Here is an 11,364-nt window from a genome sequence, read left to right as displayed (position 1 = left end):
GCTATTCCTGAGCTGCTCAGCTGTATTAGGTCTCTGCATTTATTTATAATTGTCACATATGGAAAACACCAGGAGTGGTGCTCAGGGAGTAGAAGTTACAATAGTAATTATGGCAGCTTCTGAGGAAGGGTCCTGCTGTAGCACCAGAGGGGAGATGCTGGACAGCTTGAATGTTCCTGTGAAGGATGGCTTGAGCTCCCTGCAAGCTGTTTTTGGGTCCCCCAACTCTCATGGCCTCTTCACTGCTCCCCAAGCCTGTCTGCAATTCTTTCCTGTTTCCAGGTATGTGGTTTTGAGGAAGGAGGGAGAGACACAGTCTTTCTCTTGGATGCATATTAATCCATTCAAGAAAACATTTATAGGCCGCACCTGTAGCTCAGTGGGTAGGCATTGGCCACATACACCAACACTGGTGAGTTCGAACCCGGCCCAGGGCCAGCTAAAAAAACAATGGCAACTGCCACAAAAAAATAACCAGGCAAAAATAAAAAATGAAAAAATAACCGGTGCGGTGGGCACCAGTAGTCCCAGCTACTTGGGAGGCTAAGGCAAGGGAATCACTTAAGCCCAAGAGTTGGAGGTTGCTATGAGCTGTGACACCATGGCACTCTGCCCAGGGCAACAGCTTGAGACTCTTTCTCAAAAAAGAAAGAAAGCCCTATAGTCCCAGCTACTCGGGAGGCTGAGAACACGCCAGCTCTTAAGAGAATCGCTTAAGCCCAGGAGTTGGAGGTTGCTGTGAGCTGTGTGAGGCCACGGCACTCTACTGAGGGCCATAAAGTGAGACTCTGTCTCTACAAAAAAAAAAAAAAAGAAAGAAAGAAAAAGAAAACATGTATCAAATGCTGAGCACTCTTCTAGGTCTGCACTACATTAGTGAACAAAAAACTAAAATTCCAGCTCTCAATCCTAGCACTCTGAGAGGCCAAGGCAGGTGGATTACCCTGAGCTCACAGGTTCGAGACCAACCTCAGCAAGAGCAAAACCTCATCTCTAAAAATAGCTGGGTGTCATGGAGGCCGAGGCAAGAGAATCGCTTGAGCCCAAGAGTTTGAAGTTGCTATGAGCTGTGACACCACTGCACTCTACGGAGGGAGACAAAATGAAACTCTGTCTCAAAAAAATAAAGAAATAAAATAAAATAAAATTCCAGCTCTCAGGCACTGAGACTCCGGAGGAGGAGACAGATGACGAATGAGATAAGTCAGTCCTGAGGCGAGCAGAGTGGTAAGTACTGTGGAGAGAGAATTCAGAAGGGAAGAGGGGAGGAAATGCCAGTAGGGGAAGCCTGGGGACTCTGTGGGGTGAGGGGGGCTGTTGCTGTGCAGAGTCTGGCCTGAGGGCCGATGCACAGCAAGGGTGAGTTTGGCAGAGAAGTCAGAGAGTTCCTGGTGGGCTGACCAGAGAAGGCCTCCTAGGGGCTTTGGCATTTTTTCTGAATAAAGAGATGCAGAGGGGCGGTGCCTATGGCTCAAGGAGTAGGGCGCTGGCCCCATATACCAGAGGTGGCTAGTTCAAACCCAGCCCTGGCCAAAAACTGCAAAAAAAAAAAAAAAAGAGAGAGATGCAGAGGAAGAGTCTGGCGCTGAGGCTTGCCATGCCATGCTCTGGAGAGGCTCACTTTGGGGGGCTGAGAACAGACAACAGAGGGTGAAAGACAAAAGCAGGGAGACCTCTGAGTTAGTGCAGCGATGCAGGCAGGAGCGCCAGGACACAGTGATGGAGCATGGCAGTTTCTGATCCAAGAAACTGGAAGGATGGACTGGTCGTGTGGTGCGACGACCTATAATAGGTAAAACTTGTATCTCCTCCACAGCTCACAGCAACCTCTTGTAAGGAGAGAAGCTGGTCTGCAGAGAAAGACTCAGAAACGTGAGACATTCCTGAAGTGGTTAAATCCCTCCTAATTCATTTCTTTCTTTTTTTTTTTTTTGTAGAGACAGAGTCTCACTTTATGGCCCTCGGTAGAGTGCCATGGCATCACTCAGCTCACAACAACCTCCAACTCCTGGGCTTAAGCGATTCTCTTGCCTCAGCCTCCCGAGCAGCTGGGACTACAGGCGCCTGCCACAACGCCCGGCTATTTTTTTGTTGCAGTTTGGCCGGGGCCAGGTTTGAACCCGCCACCCTCGGCATATGGGGCCAGCACCCTACCGACTGAGTCACAGGCACCGCCCATCTAATTCATTTCTGAATGCCAGTTGCATTCCTGCCCTTGGATTTTGTGAGATGCTTAACTGTCCTGTCAGTAATGTTTTTTTTTGTTGTTGGTTGTTTGTTTGTTTTTTAAGACAGTCTCAAGCTGTTGCCCTGGGTAGAGGCTGTGGCATCACAGCTCACAGCAAACTCCAATTCTCGGGCTCAAGCGATTCTCCTGCCTCCACCTCCCAAGTAGCTGGGATTACAGGCACCCGCCACAACGCCTGGCTATTTTTTGGTTGCAGCCATCATTGTTGTTTGGCAGGCCCGGGCTGGATTCGAACCCGCCAGCTCAGGTGTATGTGGCTGATGCCTTAGCTGCTTGAGCTACAGGCGCTGAGCCAATAATGTTTTTTTTTTTTTTAAGAGATAAGTTCTCACTCTGCCCAGGCTGAAGGGCAGTAGCTGGATCATAACTCTCTGTAACCTTGAACTCCTGGGCTCAAACGATGCTCCTTTCTAGGCCTGGGAATAGCTGGGACTTCAGGCACTGGCCGCAATGTCCCCTGTCACAATGCCCCTGTTAGTAAATTGACCTTATTGCTTAACTTGCTAGAATTGGGTTCTGAAAATAGTGTTATTTTCACTAGACTATCTGAAATGAAAGACTCCAAAATATGGAACCAGCTGAGAGAGGGCACAAGTGATGGAGACCCCCATCCCAGGTTGGGAAGCTAGTAGTTCTTGTGCAGTATCATGTCATCGCTCTTTTTTTCTTTTTTTTTGAGACAGTCTCACTCTGTCACCTTGCGCAGAGTGCCGTGGCGTCCCAGCTCACAGCTCACATCAACCTCAATGCCTCAGCCTCCTGAGTAGCTGGGACTACAGGCTCCCACTACAACATCTATCATTCATTTATTTTTTTGAGACAGAGCCTTAAGCTGTCACCCTGGGTAGAGTGCCGTGGCATCACAGCTCACAGCAACCTCCAACTCCTGGGCTTAAGCGATTCTCTTGCCTCAGCCTCCCACCTAGCTGGGGCTACAGATGCCCGTCACAACAATGGGTTATTTATTTATTTCTTTTTTGCAGTTTTTGGCCAGGGCTGGGTTTGAACCTGCCACCTCCAGCATATGGGGCTGGCGCCCTACTCCTTTGAGCCACAGGCTATTTTTTGGTTGTAGTTGTCATTGTTGTTTGGCAGGCCCGGGCTGGATTCGAACCTGCCAGCTCTGGTGTATGTGGCTGGCACCTTAGCTGCTTGAGGTACAGGCGCCAAGCCCATTTGGCTATTTTTAGAGATGGAGTCTGCTGTTGCTCAGGCTGGCCTTCAACTCCTGAGCTCAAGCAATCCACCCGCCTAGGCCTCCCAGAGTGCTAGGATTACAGGCATGAGCCACCGTACCTGCCCACATCTGTTGTCTCTCTTTCTTTTTTTTTACAAGGGCTCACCTTGATTGTACTTATTGATGTTACAGACTTTCCACTTAAAATGTTGAAAATATACACCTTGCATAAACATATACATATGCCCCCATCCTTGGAGATGGGTGCGATGACTCTCAGTACAGAGTAAGGGAGAGAATAAAGGGTAGAGACAGAGGGCCCCTGACCCTCAGCAGGGGCGATGGGACAGGTGAATAGAGGGGGTGGAAGGTGGGTTATTAAGAAGCATCTTGCTTACTAACATGAAGCCTTGTGCCCAGCAGGAACACTCAGGAGGCCTCATTGGTGTAGGGGGCCCTTGGAGGGCAGGCACACAGTGCCCAACTAGCCAGCCCACGCTGGCATCCCGGGTGTAGAGTGGAGGTGGGGGGGTGGCACACAGGGTCCGCAGCCCAGGTCTCTGCTCCCCCCACCTCCCTCCCCACCATCTGAGAGAAAAGAGGGTTTGGGCCTCAGCCACGGACTGACTTTACTGGTAGCATCTCCTTAAACTACAGAGATACAATATGTATCAACAGGGTGATCACTTCTCACCCACTCAGGCCGACAGCTAGGGGGCTGCATGGGCCAGAACCAATCCTACAGTATCTTTGGTTTGTGGGTTCACTCCCTACTTTACTCCTCCCTCTCTCCAGCCTCCAGGGTAAGCCTCGGGGCTGCTTGAGGCTTACTCATTGGGGTGCTGGGACTTGTTGGAAAGGATTTCGGCAGCCAGCTGCTGGGGGTCCAGGAGCTGTGGGAAGCGCCCCATCACGGCCTTCACCAGGTGTGGGGGGAAGACACCACACAGCTTGGTGTACACACTGGCCTGCTCCTTGGCCAGGCTGCCTGCCCTCCCCCATGGACCCCCCCACCAGCCCCTGGGCTTAGCACCTGGGCTCCTGAAAGACCTGGGTGGGTGGTGGCAGTGGGTACGGCTCAGACCAGTACTCCCGAGGTGGAAAGGCTGGTAGCCGGGGTGCGTAGTCGGCAGGGACCCCGAAGTGGTCAGCACCCACGGCCTGTCCAAAGGCAGAGAAGGCCGGAGTGGCTGGAAGCTCAGATCCATAGTGGGTGTAGCCAGCATAAGGGCCCTGGGGTGGTCCTGGCTCACCAGAGCTTCCTCCTCGAATCCCCCACAGTTCTGACATCTGGCTCTCCAGGGAGCCAATGCCTGAATCCAGGCAATTGTGGGAGGTATATGGGAGTGAGTCCAGGGTCTATGGGAACCAGTCCATGGGCCCAAAGCTGCTGCCACTGCCCCCACTGGGTGGGTGGCTCCTGTCTGATAGAGTGAAGGTCTATGCTGGCCCTTCCTGGCGGGGCACTGGGGATGCTTGAGCTCCCAGCTTCTTCCTATCCAGGCTGCACTGCTCACTCTGTGTAGTTACAGAGGTGTAGTTACACCTCAGTCAGACTGAGGTGAAGGTGGAGACCGCTGGCCACTTCTGTGCTTGCTCAGGGCCCTCGGAGGTGAGAGGAGGGCGTTGGCACGGAGGTCATCAGCCACAGAGCACTGGGGGCGGCTTGGCCGCTCCAGGTGGAAGATTCGGCACTTGACCCCATAGGTGCATTTCCTCCTGTAGGGACACGGTTGCTTCCTATGCTCAGAAGTGAGTGGTTTCTTACGCAGGAAGTTGTCCAGGCTGGGCCCATGCCAGCCCAAGGGGTCATCGGGGGCATGAACTTGTCATTGACGAAGGAGTACATGAGCATCCGCTTCTCAAGGAAGCCCTTCCACTCCTGGCGCTCACCCTGGAGGTCACGATATGTGTCGTTGGAGACCACGATCCCGTCAGACTCAAAGGCCAGCTTCACAATGAATCTGTCATCGTAGCAGACCACTCGCTTGCTACCCACATGCCGCGATGGTGTGAACACCAGTATCATCTTCTTCTCTAGTTCCCACAGGATGTGCTGGTCTGTGATGGGCACATTGGGTCGTGGCTGCTCCTTCCTCCAGGATGGCACAAATACAGTGGATGTCTGTGTGTCCTCGCTCTAGAAACCAGTTCACTGCCAGCAAGATGCCCCGGCAGGAGAAGACCTCCTTGTTTCCATGGCTCATGGCCACATTGCTCCCGTCGATGACCACAGGCCTGAAGTCATTGCCCTCCTTGTCCTCCTCTGGGAGTGAGGGCTCCAGGGTGGGAGTCTTGGGGGTGCCCCCACCCGGGGCGACCAGAGGGGTGGGGGGCAGTGGTCCGGTGAGGCCTGGCGCTCCCGCTCAGTGGCCGACCTGTGCTTCACCAGCTCGCCCAGCACTGTGTTGCTATCTGCCTGCACCCCCAGCTTCTGCAAGGCACTGTGGATCTCAGTGGACGAATAGCCCAGCTTCCGGAAGAAGTCCACTTTCATCTGCAGCTCCGAAGCCTCCTCAGCAGGGTGCTTCGGAGCCGAGTGGGGGTGCCCTGACAGCTGTGGCTGTCTTCAAGTTCCCACAGACTCATGGTGGGAGTGGGCCTCTCTTCACAGGGGCCACTTATAGCTCAGACTGCTGGGAGGCACTGGTCACAGCTCTTCGCTGAGTGCCAGCCGCAGCCGGCGGTGTCTCATGGGGCCAAGTCTGGGCCGGAGACCCCTTTATACTGACCTGGCAGGTGGTGTTACCGACAGTGACGTGCGGAAGCAGGGCAGGGGAGGGAGGAGAGCAGGTCCTGGGAGACGGCCCCAGGGGCGGCCGGCCGCTGTCCCCACATCTGTTGTCCTTGAAGCTCAAACTATGTGCCTCCAAAAACTGGAGCTTTAGCAGACTTGATAGCAAAATGTCAGGAAATTAAAGTGTCGTTGGCTTCTCTTTGAGATATTTAATAAGTTGTTATGAGAGGAAGATGTGCTCTAATTCTTGGTCACCATCTTGACCTTACTGGACACAACCCTTTCTGTCTGAAGCCAGAGAGTCCAAACTTGAGAACACTGCAGCTGCCCTCGAAACCATATTCCCTGCTATTTCTAGAATTACTATTTTCAAAATTGTGGTTCCCTGACTACTGGAATAGGGGCGTTTAAGAGATGCCAGAGGCTTGGTGCTGTAGCTCAAGTGTCTAAGGGGCCAGCCACATACACCGGAGCTGGCGGGTTCGATCAAATCCAGCCTGGGCCTGTCAAACAACAATGACAACTACAACAAAAAAATAGCCGGGCATTGTGGCAGGTGCCTGTAGTCCCAGCTACTCGGGAGGCTGAGGCAAGAGAATTGCTTAAGCCCAGGAGTTGGAGGTTGCTGTGAGCTGTGTGAGGCCAAAGCACTCTACTGAGGGCCATAAAGTGAGACTCTGTCTCCACAAAAAAAAAAAAAAAAAAGCCAGAGAACTTAGGGACACCCTGATCCCAGGGCCACTCCATGGCACTGACACTAGAGAGATGTGTGAGAGCGTCTCCAGCCATGAGGAGCATTTGCCTAGTACAGGGTGTGCGTTTCAGATCACCCAGCCTCACCGCCTGACACTGTGCCAAGCCACTATCATCCCAGCCTCAGAAGTTCCCTTTAGCAGCTTTGGGTAATCAAAGTTTATGACTTGACAAGATTTTTCTGGCACTGGTAAATGTATTAGTCAATAGAGTCAACGAAAAGGAAACTGAGAGCCAGCCAAGGTTTTAAAGGAGTCATATCACCTCGCAATCCCCCAACCTGGCATAGAGCCCATAATTGCTCTGTCCCTAAGGCCTTCCATACACCTACGTGTTAGCTACTCTACAAATATTTGTTGAGTGCCTCCTGTATGTCAGCCACAGTTCTAGGCAGCAGGGATGCAGCTAGGGGAAAAACAAGACTCTGTCTTCACAGAATCTAAATCCTACTGATTCTCCAGATAGGAGTAGACTTTATTTTATTCTATTTTTTATTGTTTATTTTATTTTTGTTTTATTTTATTTATTTATTTTTGTAGAGACAGTCTTACTTTATCACCCTCAGTAGAGTGCTACGGGGTCACAGCTCACAGCAACCTCCAACACCTGGGCTTAGGCGATTCTCTTGCCTCAGCCTCCCGAGTAGCTGGGACTATAGGCACCTGCCACAATGCCCGGCTATTTTTTTGTTGCAGTTTGTCCGAGGCTGGGTTTGAACCCGCCACCTTCGGTATATGGGGCGGCGCCCTACCCACTGAGCCACAGGGGTAAAATAAAACAAGAGTCTCACTCTGTCACTCTGTGCTATGGCTTCATAGCTCACAGCAGCCTCAAACTCTTGGGCTCAAGAGATTCTCCTGCTTCAACTTCCTGAGTAGCTAGGACTATAGGTGCCTGCCACAATGCCTGGCTAATTTTGCTATTTGTAGTAGAGATGGGGTCTCACTCTTGCTCAGGTTGATCTTGAACTCCTGAGCTTAAGCAATCTACCCACCTTGGCCTCCCAGAGTGGCAGGATTACAGGCTCAAGTGCCCTGCAGAAGTAGACTTCTAAAGTGCTACAGCCCACCCTACCACAGGCCTGAAGGATCCTGGGCAACCTGGCCTGAGGCTGCCATCTGTCTGACAGAGGCACTCACCACATGGCTGAGGAATTCAAAGAGCAGGAGGACCACTGGTAGATTATCTAGTCTGTCACTTAGGTTTACTCTGTGCTTTATAGACTATTTGCCAATGGATAGTATTTCTCCTACCTTCTTTTCTAAATGGGATTTAGGAAAAACAGAGTGTTGGGAGTGTGCTGGGTAGTTAAGACCAATCAGGTAAGTCCTGGGGTGCAGAATCATCAAGTGCCACTTCTGGAATTCTTTGGAACCAACATGGAAAAAGATGGAAAATAATGAAAGTCACTTGGAAAACAGAAGTCATTTCCTTTGGATGCAGAATCCAGTCATGATACTGAGCTATTTTACATTGGAAAGACAAGTGCATTTACAATTTTACATGTGATAATTGGACCTTTTTAGGAAGAAGAAATATGGGTGTATGGGCAATGGTCTATGTTTCCATATTCATAGGCTTTGGAAGGTGGCATGTAGGGAATCATTACCACATCTCCTCACTACCCTCTTCCCAGGAACTGCCTTTTCCTCCTTTCTATTCTAGTTGGTTGTGTGGGAACTGCCAGGCTCTTAAGATGTAGCTCCACTCCAGCTTTGATTATTACCTAGGGAGGGGTACTTGCCCTAAGTTAGGTTATTCAATCCCTTCCACAGGTTTTTTTTTTTTTTTTGCAGTTTTTGGCCAGGGCTGGGCAACCCACCAGCTCACAGGCACCACCCTCACAGGAGTTTTAAAGGGGAGTATATATAGGGCGGTGCCTGTAGCTCAAAGGGGTAAGGCTCCGGCCCCATATGCCGGAGGTGGTGGGTTCAAACCTAGCCCTGGCCAAAAGAAACCGCAAAAAAAAAAAAAAAAAAAAAAAAAAAAAAGGGGGAGTATATGACCTCTTTCAAGGAGTTTTTATCTGTAATGTATAAACATAGGCCCTAACCCAAACTTGTCACAGGATTTGGGAAACAGATGATGTGTAGAAATTAATAAATCAGACCCACAGAGACAAGGAAAGACAGGAGAGATATCCGGTGGTGCCTTAACACCCGATTGCACAGGGACCCACTTCGTCCCCAGGGATGTCCTGTCCAACTGTCCTTCTAAGGAACTGACTTCCTGTCTCACACTAGTTTTTATAACTCGTTAACCAAAAAGTCCTTAACTAATGAGCATATTTTTAATAAAACCCTCAAATTCGGCACAGGCACAGTGGCTCACGCCTGTAATCCTAGCACTCTGGGAGGCCGAGGCAGGTGGATCGCCTGAGCTCATAAGTTTAAGACCAGCCTGAGCCAGAGTGAGACCTTGTATCTAAAAGTAGCCGGGCTTTGTGGCGGGTGCCTGTAGTCCCAGCTACTTGGGAGGCTGAGGGAAGAGGATCACTTGAGCCCAAGAGTTGGAGGTTGCTGTGAGCTGTGATGCCACAGCACTCTACTGAGGTTGACAAAGTGAAACTTTGTCTCAAAGGAAAAAAAAACCCTCAAATTCCATTTAATAGTAATTGAGTAGCTTAGGCAGTGAGTGCTGTAAGGATTCAGAGTTGTGCAAGGTCACTATTCAGAGTGGTGCAAGGACACTTACCTGCCTGAAGAAGAAATGAGAAGGGGCCCTTAGAGAGTAGAGAACATTTTAAAGGAGAAGAAGGGGAAGGAGGCCTGAGCGTGAACTGTGGCAAACAGGCTGCAAAGGTGGGTTGGGGCCAGGTGCAGGGGGCTCATGCCCGTAATCCTAGCACTCTAGGAGGCTGAGGTGGATGGATTGCCTGAGCTCACAGGTTCGAGATCAGCCTGAACAAGTGTGAGACCCTATCTCTAAAAAATAACCAGGCATTGTGGTTATTTTGAGGGTTTGAGGATGCTGTGAGCTGTGACATCACAGCTCTCTATAGGGGCAACAAGAGTGAGACTGTCTCCAAAAAAAAAAAAAAGTTCAGAAAGTACAGAAAATTGAAAAGTGATTCTGTTTTTTTTTAAAGAGACAGTCTCACTTTATCGCCTTCAGTAGAGTGCCATGGCATCACACAGCTCACAGCAACCTCCAAGTTCTGGGCTTAGGCGATTCTCTTGCCTCAGCCTCCCGAGTAGCTGGGACTACAGGCGCCCGCCACAACGCCCAGCTATTTTTTGGTTGCAGTTTGCCTGGGGCCGGGTTTGAACCCACCACTCTTGGTATATGGGGCCGGTGCCCTACTCACTGAGCCACAGGCACTGCCCTGAAAAGTGATTCTTAATACACTGATCCTCAGGATCCTATTTTGAAGGAGACATAACTATTTAGAGAAATGATTCTACTTAGTGACCCACAGGGACCAAGCAGCAGGGTTTTCCAAGCTCCTTGGATCACACCTTTCTATTTTTCCCATCTTAAAACATTCCATTCCTTCAACTTCTGTGACTCGGGCTTTCCCCTGCCAGCAGCCACTGCCAGGTTACCCCCAGATTGTCCCTTGGAGTACCCAATAGCCTCCAGCCCGCTCCCTGAAAACCGCTGTCCATGTGGGGAAGGACGGGTCCAGGCAAGGGCTTCACTGCCTTCCGGCTCCTCCCAGAACAGATCCTGCTCCACCCCCTGACCACCTCTGGACATATGTCACAGTCCTGCACCTACGCCCTGCACAGACTGTCCCTTTCCCCTGGGACACTCTTCCCCACCCACACCTCATAAATTACAAACTGTTCTTTGTGCTTCAGCGCAGGTGTCACTCCCTCGCACTGGCCTTTCTGAAGTTCCTCAAATCACAGCCAGGAGCCCTCTCCTGTGACTCCGTTTAATACTCAGTTACACACTTAGCACCCGGTGTCACCACCTCTCGTTTACTGACCTGCACGCATTCCCATCAAAGCCGTCAGTCTCAGGGCTGTGCCCCTGCCCCCAGGTGCAGGAGGCACCCAGTGAATTGGCGATCCAGGAGCAGGGCTACTGCCTCTGACTTTGCCTCACTCTCATCACAAGATAGTTGTTTCTACAACAGAGCTGCTCTCATTTCTTCCCCTGCTGGGGCCTCAGACATGAGCCTGGTGACCCCGCCCACCTCTTACAGCACAGCAAGGAGAGCACTCCCAGGGCTGAGCCCCCCACGCAGCCAGGAGCCACTTCCTGACTGACAAGAAGTGAGATGTTGCCTGGAATGGCCTAGCGTCAGGGGTGACCATCTCTCCTGTCCACCTCCCACCCTGCTCTGTAGCAAATAAGATGAGACCCTGTCCCACTGTCTGCTCTTCCCCTTCCCAAAAGGTTTCTTTGCTAAAAGAGTCTTTTCCCACCAACTCTAAACTTGATACATACACAAGACACTTACCTGCTTTCAGTAAGGAGCTTCTGCCTTCTCAGAAACCC

The 11,364-nt window shown here is 51.1% G+C and overlaps 1 pseudogene; it reads right to left on the bottom strand.

Moving 5' to 3' along the window:
* Nucleotides 1–1,977: 1,977 nt before the first annotated feature.
* Nucleotides 1,978–10,614, bottom strand: LOC128561969 (endoribonuclease ZC3H12A-like; annotated as a pseudogene).
* Nucleotides 10,615–11,364: the final 750 nt, after the last annotated feature.

Source organism: Nycticebus coucang, chromosome 12 (assembly GCF_027406575.1).
Source record: "Nycticebus coucang isolate mNycCou1 chromosome 12, mNycCou1.pri, whole genome shotgun sequence".
NCBI classification, from domain to species: domain Eukaryota; kingdom Metazoa; phylum Chordata; class Mammalia; order Primates; family Lorisidae; genus Nycticebus; species Nycticebus coucang.
The sequence above is the reverse complement of the archived record's forward strand: the minus strand, read 5'-3'. Positions and strand labels throughout refer to the sequence as shown.